Genomic DNA, 15,878 nt, shown 5'->3' on the forward strand with positions numbered 1-15,878 from the left:
TTGACTGTCAAGAAAATGAAAAAACAATCCATAAGTTGGAGAAAATATTTGCACAGCACATATCTGATAAAGGAATTATTTCCAGAATATACATAAAAGTGCTCAATACTCTATAAGAAAACAAGCAACTCAATTTAAAAACAGGCAAAGGATTTGAAGACAATTCACAAAGTAATAAAATCTAACCACATTAGGTCCTCATTTCTACATGGCAACAATGGATTGAAGTTGAGTAGCAGTTGCCACTTTAAATTAGGCATGCTCTTTCCAGTTTTCTTCAGTCCAACCTGTTATTTGCCACGTTCTTATAGGTGTTTGAGTTACCTAACTGATCTCTGCTCTAAGTCCATAAGGAGAAAGATAACTATTTTCACTTACCAGGATGCTTCTGTCATTGTCCAATTTGTATTTTATATCATTATTTAGAGTAGAACCTGTTGCCTGCCTTCTTTTCTTGCTCTTCTGCTAGACACAGTGTTCACGTTGGGATCCCTTCGATCGGCTTATATGGCTACACATTGTCCACAGTGACTTTGAAATTATTAGTTGTAAGGCCCTAATTAAACACAGTTCCTTGATATCCACCCAAGTTCGTGTTGGCAACAGTGAGTGATCTGCCTGACCCCATCTCTGAAATGTGGCTTACAGCAGCTGGCCACTGTTGCTGGGATTAGAAATGCTGCTCTCAGACCAGCGGTTCCTAATGGCCCTGTGGGAGTGGTCTGTACAATCAAGCTGGTGAGGTATGTAGATTGCCCCGTTAGGGGGCCTAATGCCCAATGGTGGCTGCCTTTTTAGCCCTCGTTCAGAGCTCAGGCAATGGAAACCTTTACAGAATGAATCCCGTGCAAGCCTCTGAACCACTGCGGGCAGCCTGGGTGAGCGTCTGCAGGTCAGAAAGCCTTTGCGCAGATCTTTAAACAGACGTCTAGGGGTTCAGTCAATTCTGTCTCACCCAGATGGCCAGAATCCCTTCCAATTTCCACAGTCAAAATTATTGGACCCTCCTCTTCCCTGGGCTGGGGAACCCCCAGATAAGACCAGAACCCCATTTTCCCTCATGAGAGCTTCTGCAGCCTCACTCTCCCTCCCAGCGATCTTCTACCACCTGCGGATTTGAGTCCAGCCAGATTTGGGACTTCGCCCCTCCTACTGGCTTTGATGTGTCTCCTTTATATTATCAGTTTGTAGGTGTTATGATCAGCTGGACTTCAGGTGATTCTCCACATTGGTTATTTTAAAGTTTGGTTGTAATTTCAATGCAGTACTGGGAGGAGATGAACCCTGCTTTTACCTGGTCCACTATCTTCCCTCTATCAAACCATTACACTTTTGATTCATTTTTTCTTTTTGACAGTTTTGCAAATTGTTATGTGACCTCACACTCATTTGGGTTAGAGGCATAGCAAAAACACACGAAAAACTATGTAAGAAAACTGGAACAGATTCAATGTGGCTTAATCATATGATGGAAAGTGGGAGCTAAGTAATATTGACAGTTATAGCAAAGATGATGACACGGTATTTTTTATAAGTGGGTTTAATGCAACATTGAATCTAGATGCAAAAGCATTTTAAGACTAGGTTTGTGAACACTTATTTTTAAAAGATGGAATGTATTATCAAATTGTAGAGATAGAAAATGTGTCATCAAATTGTGAAGATCGAATCTCACTGATATTTTCCATGATTTGAAAACAACCTGTCTTGATTTTTCAATGTACAAGTAATTTCTAACATAAAAGAAGACAGCACACATTCTCTAGACATTCTGAATTGACTTTCACATACTTTAAATTTTACTTGTAAACATTCTTAATGTGAATGGGATTAGAATGTAATTGATGTTGAATAAATGTAATATGTCGTTCATGATGAAAATAAATGCATATTTTTTTGAATAAATGAATGAATGGATGAATGAATGAAGATTATTTTCACCTTCCTTTCACCACTTTAGTTACTGGCCTACACAAGAAGTTCTATACAGCTAAGATGCTGGAGCCCACAAACCAAGCACTCATGAAACTCATCATAATACTTTATTATCATATTTCACTGTAGAGTCTAGTTCCAGGTTCATCTTTTTAGATGCCTATAGAACATTTTCACATGCACATCCTACTGTCAGCTCAAACTCAGATATCCTAAATCAAGCCTCCTTCTCATCTGAGTCTTCTTCTGTTAGCCCGCCCCTCTTTATAGTTGGTGCTATACCTTTCTCCTAGTCACAAAGGGATACATCATGAGGCATTACTGATTTATTCCTCTCCATTATCTCTCTTATTTAATTAATCGTGAAGCCCTGTTTATTCTTCTTTTACAATGTTCTTTCCTTTCTAGTGCCACGGCTATGACCCTCAACAGACTTCTTGTTATAGGCATGTCACTTTTTCCCCAGATTTTATTTACTCATAATTCAAAACACATTACACACTTTTATCAGATTAATCTATCTAAAACATTGTTTTCATTAAGCCTTTTTCTGGCTTGAGAACTCAGATTAACTACATTGTTTGAAGTTTGAATCCAATTGAATTTGATGGTCATTCAAGGTCTTTTATCATTATTTAATATTACTTATTAAAATTATCTCTTCAATGTCTTCAGAATATAGTCTCTGCTATAACTAGATTGGTCTCTGGTATGTACTAGACGTATTCCCAGTGTCACGTGTTTGCACGATGCCTTTGCATCACTGGGTAGTTTAGTTTTAAGATTGATTACTTTTTTGAAAATAAAGTTATCTATATAAGTTTATATTTTAAAACATGAAATTTTAGAAATTCCTTGAAGTATGTGAAAATTATCCTTGGCTTTGAAATATGGCAGCTCTAAATCAACTTTTTAAAATAATGAACAATGGAAACACTGTATTAGACCAAATGATTTAACAAATTAACTTTTCCTCAAGTATAAGTTCAGTTATTTTAAAACTTTTTGTTCTGCTAAATAAAAAATATTGGCATGTTTCATTCATGCTGCAGAGCTCTGATGGCTTTGCTGTGTAAGCATCTAGGCTCCTTATACTACCTCTTTTCTGGGGATCTTGTGTGCCTTTGTGCCTCTGAATACATGCTTTCTGAATTGTTCCTTCTGTGCCAGGCTCTTGCATTGGTTCCCGTGTTTTTGCCAATTCTTAAACCCGGCAACAGCCTTGTGCTGCAAAAGTTTGTGTTGCTACATATCCCACTCACTTTAAATTCTGGGCAAAAATCTAACCTTTGGGAGGGTACTTAAATATTCCTTTTCAACTTTGAACTCTGGGTATACGCGCTTTATGAAAGCTGCTAAAAATTATGCAATTTAAATAAAAATTTAAATGAACGGCTATAACCGTAATCAATTGTGTGTGGTGGTCATTGGGAATCATTAGCATAAATAGTGTATATACAGCTAGATTCACTGATATTTTAGCCACATTTCAGAACTAAATATAGGATATGGCTACTGGCTTGCTCTTGGATTTTGTATTTTTAGTTACATTATCCTTGAAAATTTTATGCTTACGGCAAGTTGGGAGAGTGGATTCATTACTTAGTGATTAATTTAGTAGATTGAAATCTCAGGATGCTTTGTTCTTGAGTTATTTTTGCATTAGAAAAAATATGCTCTTCTAAATATGGATTATTAAAAAATGCAAAAGTTAAAATATTAGAAAAACAGGCAAAGAAGGAGGTAGAAACAGAAACATTTATTTTTCAGAGTTATAAGTAATCTACTTTCTCTTTTAGAACTGCCTTTGATTGGAAAAGATTATAAAGTGTATTTTCTCCAAACTGTTATGTAAAATTTTATTTCTCCATGAGTTCTTAAGCTAGAAGCCAAAACTGTTTTTTTGGGCCTAAGTGCGTTGCTTGATCTTGCAAAGCCTATTTCATGGTCGGCTAGATTCTAATGGAGATGGTTGGTAATGAGATAATATTTATTTATATAGAAAAAAAATGTACAACAGAGTGCAAAAAGCATGTAAGCAAGCAGTACTAGTTTTAAAAATTTATAGTAAAACCACATGAATATTTCTGGTTTCTCCAAGAGAACATTTTCTATACACACACACATACACACACACTCTATAGATATCTCATGCACATATCTCTATAATCATAAGTATATCCTTTTACTCGTAGGTACATGAGCACTTTGGGGTATCATTGTGGATGATTCTTGCTATCTAAGTTAAGCTTTAGGATTCTTACTATCCCAACAACTATTCATCAGCTTGCTTCTTTCTTTGAAATCAATTGATAGCAAGTGTTGAATTTATTTGCTTAAAGCAATTTCTGTGCACCACTTAAGTGATTTATATGTTTCACCATCTAAGAACAGTATATAAAACAAATCTATAGTGTCTTTTGGTGACTTCGATAGCTGTGTTAATAACATTTCAGAATGACGATTTGCAGCAGGCTTCTTGCCCAAAGCATGGCAGTAAATTATTGCTGTATTGCAGATTACAGTTTAATTCCTTAAAAATGCCAGAATTTTCAGGTCCTTGATGTTTGGGCTGCAGAATCCAAAACCGCACTTGGTTGGCTGCATCTTGGAGAAATTATCCTTATCGATGAAACTTAATGTGATCCATAAATAGGTTTTGCTCCAAAAACCATATAGTGTGATACCTTGATTAGTGAAAACTCTGGCAACTAATCTCTTTTATGATAAAATTAGCAGTATTAAAACTGTGGGAAATAAAGCTTTGAATGTGGTTAGGCTTAACGAATGGCACTACACAGCTGTCACTTGTCCCATCTAAATATAGGCAGACAGGGCTGCACTGAGTAAACTGTGAGGCTTGCAAAATATTTTTCACTTCCTTTTTGCCTTAACACCCACAAACCAATGCCTTTCTGTTCTCTTTACTGTCAACTTTGCCCATGCACAGGAGACTCTAGTAACTTACTTTTATCAGTTTGCCTAGTTCGCTGAAGAATTTTTGATGAACAAGTTACAAAATGGCAATCTATGCTCTCAAAACTGTTTTGTTTGCCCTTGCAGTGTTTTGTTTTGTTTGCTTTAACAAATTAGTTACCAACATTTAAAAATACAAACATTTTCCATAAAAATAGGGATCAGCAACTCTCTCGAAATATAAGAAGCTTATACAATATTTATAACCATTCAGACTTCCCCTTGGTGACCCTCAGTTAAAGCTGGGTGATGTCTGTCCCCTACAGACTGAGCCTATCTCCTACAGTAAACGCCCACTTACCCACTTCCTTAATTGCTTTACTCATTTATGTCACCCACTGGTCCTGATGGGTACTTGTTTTGATTCTTATATTTAATAAATATCTTACCCTAACTAGCACTTAGGAATTTAAGTTTTATACCTGTTTATTCAAGTTGTGAAGGAAAAGATTTAGTTTCCTCTTAAAAGAATATCAGACCTTGGGATGCAAAGTTGTAAGAGACTCAAGTGATGAGGTCTCTAGGCTGTGAAAGTAAAGCTAAGTTACTCCTGTTAGAAATAGAAGAGGAGGAAAGACACTTCAATTTTTTCCATAGAATACTCCTCGCAGTCTCTTCCCCTTTTATCACTCCTCTGAGTCACCAATGGCAGCTACAGAGGTGGCTGGAACTGGATAAAAATCTGTCCTTCATTACTGAAACCTACGTTCTGCCCTTCAACAGCTCAGCTGGTGAACCTTGTGCAATCAACCCTTTCTCGAACCTTCTACCCATCTTCACTGCAGGGTTAATATTGAGTTTCTTCCCTAATATAATTCAGTATGAAGTATTTACTTCTCTACTAAATTTTAGGAAGCCTATTTTATGTTTTCCAGCAGATTTGATGCTATTTTCTTTAGAATTTTGTCATATTGTCTATTACATGTCATCTTCTTTACCCTCCTACATGAAGTTCTGAAGCTAAGTTCTGATCTTTCAATTTTTTTTGTCTTGCTTATAAAATATCTGATGAATAAATGTGTCATTGGAATACATTCTCTTCATTAATAGAGGTATTACTGCAAGCTTGTGTTAACGTCCCACTGGAAATAATCCTTCAGGAATACTCATATTTTCAACAGGTTTTATATGTTGAATTTCTCCCTGATGCATTCTTTCAGAGTAAAGTAAGAAAAATACATTTTTATGCCTGACGTTTAGATTTTATTTTAAAGCTGCCCATTGGTTTTATACACAGTTGTGTATACTGCTGCCTAAGGCTGCTTCATAAAATTGCTTGTTCTAGAAACCTGTTAGGCTTTTCTGTTCTGCTCCAAGTTGGGTCTGAAGGTTGAACAATGAATAAAGACAGGTCAACCTGAGTACATTCCTTCAACTCAACTCAAGATGAGATCATGTATGATGCTTTCCATTGTATCCTTTTGGATGTGTGGTAATGAGATTTTACTAATTTAATAGTTGTCAGGGAATTAGTGTATGAAAATAATGTCCTGAGAAGAGAACATTTCTTTCTCATATCGACTTAGAGACAATGGCATAGTTATTGAAGTATGTCTGTATAGTGATTGTTCAGAGTAAAGCCATGCCTTCTGTGCTTGGATGACTATAGAGACCCCAGTGTAGATTTGGGAATGTGAACTGGGAGGTCAGAGAAGAGCATGCAGGGGATACCAGAGAGAGGAACATGTGATAGGAAAAAGAGAAATAGCATGAGCTTGAATGCAAAACTCTGAAGGAAGTTCGAGGAATATTCTTCTAATTAATCTATTTTTTCTTCCTTTTTTACCTACTTGGTAAATACTAGATATTCTCAAGAGTTTTATCCATAGTCACATTCTCAGTGGAAACCTAAGTTGATTCAGGCAGGTCACTGGGTCTCAAAAGCTCTGAAAGGCCCACTTGAGTAAAATTTTTACAAGTAATGATGGTAATCATTAACTGAACAATTGCATTTAGAGGCCATTAATAACATCAATTAAATTGCATTAAAATAAAATTTCATTTTTTGGCTGCATTTTCTTAAACGACATAGAGTCTTGATATGGCATCCAAAGCCACCTATGATTTGACCTTAATTCATCTCTCCAGGTTTACCTTTCACTTAAGATTTTTGTACTTTGTGTGCTAGTAAATTGATGCTTCTTATTTTATATATACATATGCATGTGTGTATATACACACACACACACACACATACACACACATTTATTTATCTATTTACTCTATTATCTATCATCTATCTATCTATCTATCTATCTATCTATCTATCTATCATCATCTGTCTGTCTTCTATCATTTATAAATGTATATCTACCCTTGGTTTCTGGCAGAGAGCTCCTAAAACACTATATTTTCCTAATTTCCTAAGTGATAAGCACTAGAATAATCTTTTGTTTTAATATTTGATCTTTGACCTTGGTTCCTGACACAGAGCACCTAAATCCTTTGGAATTTCCTTAATGACAGAGTGCCTTTTGTCCTAATGAGATGACTCTTGGTGGGCTCCTGGAAAGCCTCAGATGGAAGTGCTCATCAGAAATATCAAGTCATGATTAGGTGCTTGGAACTTTTAACCCTACCCCCCATCCTCTGCAAAGGGGAGAGGAGTTAGCGATTGAGTTAATAATATATCATGCCTATTTGATGAAGTCTTCATAAAAATCCCAATAGTATAGGATTCAGAGAGTTTTGGGGTTGGTGTACACACATCTACATTCAAGGAGGATGGCACATCCCAATTCCACAGGAACAGAAGCTTCTGCAATGGGAACTCTTTCAGAACTCCCCTTATATACCTTTGGCTGCTCATTCATATCCTTTATTACACCCTTTATAATAAACCAATAAGTGTGTTTTTCTGAGTTCTGTGAACCATTCTAACAAATTATCTAATCCAAGGTGAGGTCGTAGGAACCCTAGTCTATAGACAGCGGGTAGAAGTACAGATGATAACCTGGGACTTGTGATGGGTGTCTGAAGTTGGGGCAGTCATGTGGGACTGAGCCCTTAACTTGTGGGATCTGATGCTAACGCTAGGTAAATAATGTCAGAATTGAATTGAATTGTAAAGTACATAGCTGATGGTCCAGAGAATTGTTTGATGTGTGAAAATGCACAGATCTGGTGTCAGAAGTATTATAAGTGTGTCAATAAAGAAAACACAGAAGTACTTTTACAGACAATGGGAAAAATATCCTTTTGTGCATTTCTTTTTATTATGTGCCACCCACATTTGGAGACCCAGCTTAAATGTCGCCAACTCCATGAAGATTTCAAGCACAGCTCATTAGAAGTAATCTGTCTCTCTTTTATTTTCCCTACTGTATTTTAACCTCTACTGTATCACAGTTCATTTGTCTTATATTTATAATTATTTGTGTTCCTGTCTTAATTCTCACAAATGATACATACATATAGATGTAGATATATAATCTAACAAAAGATTTTATATGCTTGACCCTTGCACAATGCAGGGATTAGTGGAACCAACCCACCACATGAAAATTTACAAATAATTCTTGACTCCTCAGTACTTAACTACTAATAACCTAGTGTTGACCAGAAGCCTTACTGATAACATAAGCAGTAGATTAACACAAATTTTGTATGTCATATATATTAGATACTATATTCTTCCATTAAAGTACATTAGAGAAAAGAAAATGCTATTAAGAAAATCATAAGAGAAAAACATACATATAATTGATACATTCATTACATATGTTTTTCTTATTTTTTGAAATATTTCTAGGCTACATGATTCATCTGCAAGTTTTTTCAAATTGTCATAAATGTCCAAAAATTTTGCCAACATATTTATTTTAAAAACATCTATGTATAAGCAGACCTGCACAGTTCATATATATATAGTAGAAGAAAAGTGTTTTATTTGGGCAGAAAATTTAGAATTAGTCTTTTGAGAATGTGGTAGTTTAGAGTAAGTTATGAAAAAAAGTATATATTTGAAAACAGTTTGAACAAATTCATGTGCAATGTGAGATTCAGGGCATAAGGAAGAACTAGGGCTGAAAATATTAGTACCAAGCAGTGTTCTGATTGGCTCAGTAACTCTCAACTTGTATGTATTTCATTTCAGGGAAGTATATCATTTTGTGTAATATAATTTAAGCACTATAAATTCAGGTATTATCTCAGGTATAATGGATACTTATGTAAAAGGATAGGAAAAATATCATAACATTATATATATACTATGAGGAAAAAATATATAACACGGATAAGTAGAAAAGTTTTAAAAAGTTATCTCAGAATCACCCATTCTTAGTCCATTTTGGTTGCTGTAACAAAAAATGCCATAGGCAAGATAATTTATAAACATCAGCAATTTATTTCTCACACTTCCAGATGCTGGGAAATCTAAGATATAGTTGCCAGCTAATTCAGTGTCTGACAAGAGCCTGTTTTCTGGTTCATAGATGGTCATCTTCTTATTGTTTCCTCACATGGTGGCAGGGGCAAAGATGGGGTCACTTTTATAAAGTCATTAACGAGTTTATGGAGGCTCCAAATAATCACTTCCCAAAGGCCACCTCCAAACACCATCACATTGGACATTAGGCTTCAACATATGAATTTTGAGAGTACACAAACATTTAGTCTAAAGCATATACTATCCACATAATCACCATTAATATTTTGACATTTTATTTCCAATCATATTTTCATACAAACATGCATAATTACATGTTTGGAGGAAGATAAAATTCTCTCACTTGTTTTATATGGTAACAAGGCTTAGAAAGGGGAGCTCTTTATTGATTTTGAAAAAGTTTTTATTATAAAAAATTCAAAATATGTTTAAAAGAAGTCATAATAGCATTTTGAATCTCCATTACCAGATTCGACAATTATCTCATGACAGATCTTGTTTCATCTATGCCCTCATCCATTTCTCCCCTCCTTTTATTATTTGAAATGAATCCTAGGTACCAGTATATATTTCTAAAAGAGAATTCTTTTTAAAAAACATCACCACAAAGCATTATCATACATATAATTAATAAAATTCCTCTTGCCATAAAAATCCAGTAAGTGTTCAAATTTCCAAATGTTTCATAAATGTTGTAGTTTTTTTGTATTTACATTTTTACTTGAATTTATTTAAATTACTTAAATCAGGCATACATATTTTTATTAACTTGATTTTAAGCCTCTTTAATCTGTGAGTTTTATACTGATTTCTTTTTTCCCTTGTGATTTATTTGTTGTTGAAAACATATTAGAGTTCTGATCAAGATGACAGAGTAGGTAAATGCTGTGCTTACCTCCCTTCACAACCACACCAAAATTACAATTAAACTGCAAAACAACTATCATTGAGAATCACCTGAAGTTTAGTGAACAGAAGTCCTATAACTAAGGACATATAGAAGAAACCATGTGGAGACTGGTAGGAGGGGTGGAAATATGAAAAGGGCTGGCCCCACACCCACATGTGGCAGTTAAAAATTGGGAGGGATATCTTGGCTGCAGAGGTCCTACCTTGAAGTGTGAGAAGTCCCAGTCTTCAACCATGCTCCCCAGCCGAAATTTTTAGTGCCAGGGAGAGAAGTTCCCATAACTTATGGCCATGAAAACCAGAAGAGACTGTAGCTAAATGAGATGGAGGGTTCCTGGAGTCCCAGGCATTCTTCTTAAAGGGCCCAAGCATGGACTTAGTAACTGATAGACTCACTCTGAGATCCAGCTGTGGGACAGCAGCTTGCAAGATGCCAGGGACATATGGAAAGGAACTGACTTATCTGATTTCAAGGTGAGGGCTGGACAGCTTTCTTCCAAACAGAAGTGCTGGCAGGAGCCTTTGTTTCTCCTCCCACCCAGGATGCAGACACAGATTACCACCATATCTGAGTCTCCATTGGCCCACCATATTATTTAACCTACCCTTCTGATTTCCCAAGACCTTGCCCCACTAAACTTGAGGACGTACCCAAGCCACTTCCACTGGCTTTTCCATACAAATAACCTGTTTTTGCTTTTACTGCTGACTTTCCTAAAATCTCTCAAAGGTTCACAAAATCCAAACAAGCAGCACCTGCCCTTGGTGTGCCTTGTATCTCTTGTTAGGTAGCTTCAAGCTAGCCACTAGCAGCAGCAGGCCTTGGGTCACAGCTTAGTTTATTTTAGGCACCTCCAACCCCAGCACAAGTGGCAACCACCTGCAAATCACTTTGTAGCTCATTCCAAATGGCCCTTGGCAGGAAATAGGCAATGGCTGACTTTGATCTTCACCAGGGCCCCTCCCAAGGGGCAGGACACCTGAGGGCCAGCTTCAGACCACACCAGAGCACCACTCAACCACATCCACAAATGACACACCCAAAGGGCAGACTGGGGAGGCACCAGAGCCCTGCTAAAGTAAATCCTGGTCCACAGGGTCAGCCCCTGCAAAACAGCACTTCCACTGTAGCCATGACCAGTCCTCAACCAATCAGCTGGAGGGTCATTCCTCTCATTGACATGTACACAGCAGCCAAGGCTCAACTACAACAGGAGAGCACACACAACCACAGAAGGAACACACCTGGAGCATCCAGCCCAAGTGATCAGGAAGACTGTGTTACTGGGCCCCACAGGACACCTACTACATAAGTCTTCTTTACAAAGACAGGGAAACATAGCAGCTTTACCTAATACCTAGGAAAAACACAGGAAGGCAGCCAAAATGAGGATACAAAGAAACATGTCCCAAATGAAAGAACAGAACAAAGCTCCAGAAAAAGAACTAAACAAAATAGAGACGAGTAATCTACTAGTGCAGAGTTCAAAACACTAGTTATAATGGTCTATGATCTCAGCGAGAACTTCAACAAAGAGATAGAAAACATTAAGATGGAGATAGAAAACATGAAAAAAAAAAACAGAACTGAAGAATACAATGACTGAAATGAAGACTACTGTAGATTACATGAAACAGAGGAGCGATTCAGCAATTTGGAAGAGAAGGTAGCAGGTAACAGTCAGAAGATCAACAAGAAAGAAGAATCCAAAAAAGTGAGGATAGTTTAAGGGACCTCTGGGACAACATCAAGGATAACAACATTCACAGCATAGGGGTACCAGAAAGAGAAGAGAGAGTTAGACATTGAAAACCTATTTGAAGAAATAATGGTGAAAAACTTTCCTAACCTGGTCAAGGAGATAAACCTACAGTGAGTCCCAAATAAGATAAATTCAAAGAGGCCCACACCAAGACACATCACAATTAAAACATCAAAGTTTGAAGACAGAGAGAGAATCTTAAAAGCAGCAAGAGAAAAGCGATTACCTACAAAGGAACTTCCATAATACTGTCATTTGATTTCTCAACAGAAACTTTGCAGGCCAGAAGGGATTGGCATAAAATATTCCACAGCGTCAGCCCTTGCAAAATAAAAAGCAAGAACCTACAACCAAGATTACTACTCAGGAAAGTTATTATTTAGAATTGAAGGGCAGATAAAGAGCTCCCCAGACACGTAAAAGCTAAAAGAGTCATCAACATCAAACTGGTATTACAAGAAATGTTAAAAGAACTTCTCGAAGAAGAAGAAAAAAAACATCAAAAATATGAATAATAAAATTGCAATAACTACATATCTATCAATGATTACTTTAAATGTGAGTGAATTAAATTCTCCAATCAAATGACATAGCGTGGCTCAATGGATAAGAAAACAAGACAAATGCTGCTTATAAGAGACTCACTTTAGATCAAAAGACACACATAGACTTGAGTAAGTCAGACAGAGAAATACAAATTCCATATAATTTTATTCATATGTGGAAGCTAGAGTAAAAGATAAAACAGACAAACAAAACATAAACAAGCATAGATACAGAGAGTATTTTGATGGTTCAAGGACTGAGTGTGGGGTGAGGGAATGTGAGAGGGGCCAGAGGGGATTAAGAGGTATAAATTGGTAGCTACAAAATAATCATGGGGATGTAGAGTGTAGAATGAGGTGCATAGTCAGTAATATAACTATGTAAAGTGTTCGATGGAGATTGGATTTATTGTGGTGATCACGTAAGTTATACAAATGTCTAATCACCGTGTTTTTCACGTGAAACTAATATAATGTTGTATGTCAACTGTAATTAAAAAATAAAAAATATATATTAAAAAAACCCATATCATCTGTCCTGCACTTTTCTACAGCAAGTTATTTATTAATTTTGAGTTAAATAAAGTCTCAGAGCCTACTGTTATCTATAATTTAATGTGAGAAGAAAAAGAATTAGAATTCATAGCAGATATAATTAGTAAGCCATGTACAGTGTTTGAAGGATAATTTTTGTTTATTAAAGTTTTATTGGCATTAAAACCATACCCACATGATTAATAAATCTGAAACACAAATGCATGAGCTTTTTCAGAAAGTAATTTCTAAGAAGGGTCTAGTCCCTAAATGGTATAATACATACTATTGTATTTTTCTCTAAAAGTGCTTGCCGAGAAAATTGTCATAGATTTAAAGTCAATAATAAACACAGTTTTTGTTTTTGTTGTGTGTCGTAAGTTTACATAAAGAAAAAACAAAGCAGCATAAAAACAAATAAAATCAACAAAAAGAAAATAAATAAGCTAATATCTGAAAAATATTATTGTTCTGAAATTCTCAAAGGTGTTGCACATTATGTTTTTTTTTTTTAAGTTTTTAAAAATTTATTAAAAATTTTTTTTCTGGTGACATTAATGAAATCCAATAAGTTTCAGCTGTACACTTTAACAGTAAGGCATATACATATATATATATATATATATTTACACTATATGTTCACCTCTCATTAAATTTCTTTCTGTTACCACATATTTGACACTCTTTACCCCATCTACCTCCTCTCTCATGTCTACTCTCTGGTAACCACTAGTCTATTGTCCGTGTCCATGAGTCTCTGTTTGTTGTCCTGTTCATTTGTTGCTTTAGGTTTATATACCACATATAAGTGATATCATGTGATTTTCAACTTTTTCTGACTGGCTTATTTCACTTAGTATGATTACCTTGAGGTCTATCCATTTTGTCACAAATGGCAGTATTTCATCTCTTCTTATGGCTGAGTAATATTCCATTGTATATATGTACCACAGCTTCTTTATCTAATCATCTATCGTAGGACACTTCAGTTGCTTCCATTTCCTGGCCACTGTGAATAATGCTGCTATGAACATCGGTGTGCAAATATTTTTTGGGGATATGAGTTTTTAAATCTTTGGGGTAAATACTTAGTAGAGGGATTGCTGTATCATATGTTCTTGGTCTTTGTTTTTTTTTCCAAGAAAACGGACACACTCGTGCCGGTTCAAGTGACAGTGTTTCGTTGTCAGGATACATGTTAAAGAGTGGAGGAATAGAAGGCTCTCTGTGCAATCCTGGAAGACTTGGAACAACCCTATGGTCAAAACTCATTGGGCATAGCAGTGGTCCTGCAGTTGACCTACAGAATTCCCGGAGATTCGGCAGCAGCTCTAGAAGTTGTATTCCTCAGAGCCAGCATCTTTTCTGTTGAAGGGCTGCACATGACACTGATCTATTGAATACCATCACTGCTTCTATTGCTCTTGCCTCTATTAGTTGACTTTTCTCCACTCTCCTTCTCTAGACAGCATAGTTTTTGATTCCATGAGACTCCTACCACCTCATGACTTCTACAGATGTATAGCTTCTTTTTACTGCTTTCATTCTAAGTATCTCTCCACTTTTGATTCTGCTATGTGTTCCAGTCCCTCTGTACTTTGCATTCGAACACTTGGATTCAGTTACTCCCCATTGTTCTTTTCTTTCATGAGTGCCAGGTATGTTTTCAATTTTTTCTTCCTGGGCAAATTTATCTCTTTCTATAATTCTTAGCTTAACTAGTGATATCAGTGATCCAAACCATGAACTTATAAGTCATCCTTTCTCTCATCTGAACTACCTAAATTGTCACCAATTCGCATTGATTCTGCATTATGAAGTACTGCCAAATCTGTCTTCTTGATCTCTTTGGCTATTTTCTTATCATCTTCCATTAGGATTATTAAAATATTTCCCTATCAGATTTTCCTTTTCTAATTTCTTCCTTTACTCTAACCTCCACATTTTGCAACCAGAGTGGTTTTTCAAAATTATACTTTTTAAAAAGTGTTATTTGACTTGTTCTTAAACTTGGAAAAAAAAAAACCTATTCATCTCTGGAATTAAATATAAACTCGTGAAAGTGCCCTACAATGATCTTCATGAATCATCTCCACACTCTTTTAGAAACTTATTTCCCACCAGCCTTCTCCCATGGGCACTGTTCTCCAGCCACTAAGAATTATCATCAGTACCACAAACAAATTATTGCCTTTTATTCCTCTATGCCCTTTTGCCTGCTGTTTCTCCTTCTTGAAATATTGGCACCTTCTGCCTCCCTCCTCTACCTATTAAAATTCTACTGTCCTTCAAGGCAAAACTAAAGGTCATCTCATCAGCGAGTCCCCCAAATAATGGGGTTGTTTACCTGCAGTGTTTCCTCAATATATATATATGCATGTGTCAGACAATGAATCACATTTTTCTGTCATTATTTACTCCTGTGACTTTTATACCACTGCTGTGGGACCTGTTTTAAGATAAGTACTGTGACTTCTCTTGATCTCCCCTCACGTTTACGGGACCTGACACACAGTAGGCAAACCAGCAGTGGTGTTTGTTGTAGAATACTAACCGTGAAATTACTCTCCTTACTGCAGTGTTTAAAGCTCTTTGTTTCTGTTCGGGATACAAGATTGTTGAGGCATCATTTCTGAAACATTACCATGCTGAAATACACATAAAATAGAAATGCTGCAAGTGGCAACTCTAGCTGAAGAGGAAATCCATTGTTACTAAACTTCATAAAATCACTTAACCAGCAGCTATCACTAGAATTCCTACTTGGGAAGAAGGGTTTCATTTTATTTTTTTATGAGTAAAAGGTTATTGCTTTTGGATTAGAAA

The sequence above is a fragment of the Rousettus aegyptiacus genome, unplaced genomic scaffold (assembly GCF_014176215.1).
Source record: "Rousettus aegyptiacus isolate mRouAeg1 unplaced genomic scaffold, mRouAeg1.p scaffold_m13_p_4, whole genome shotgun sequence".
In the NCBI taxonomy this organism is placed as follows: Eukaryota; Metazoa; Chordata; class Mammalia; order Chiroptera; family Pteropodidae; genus Rousettus; species Rousettus aegyptiacus.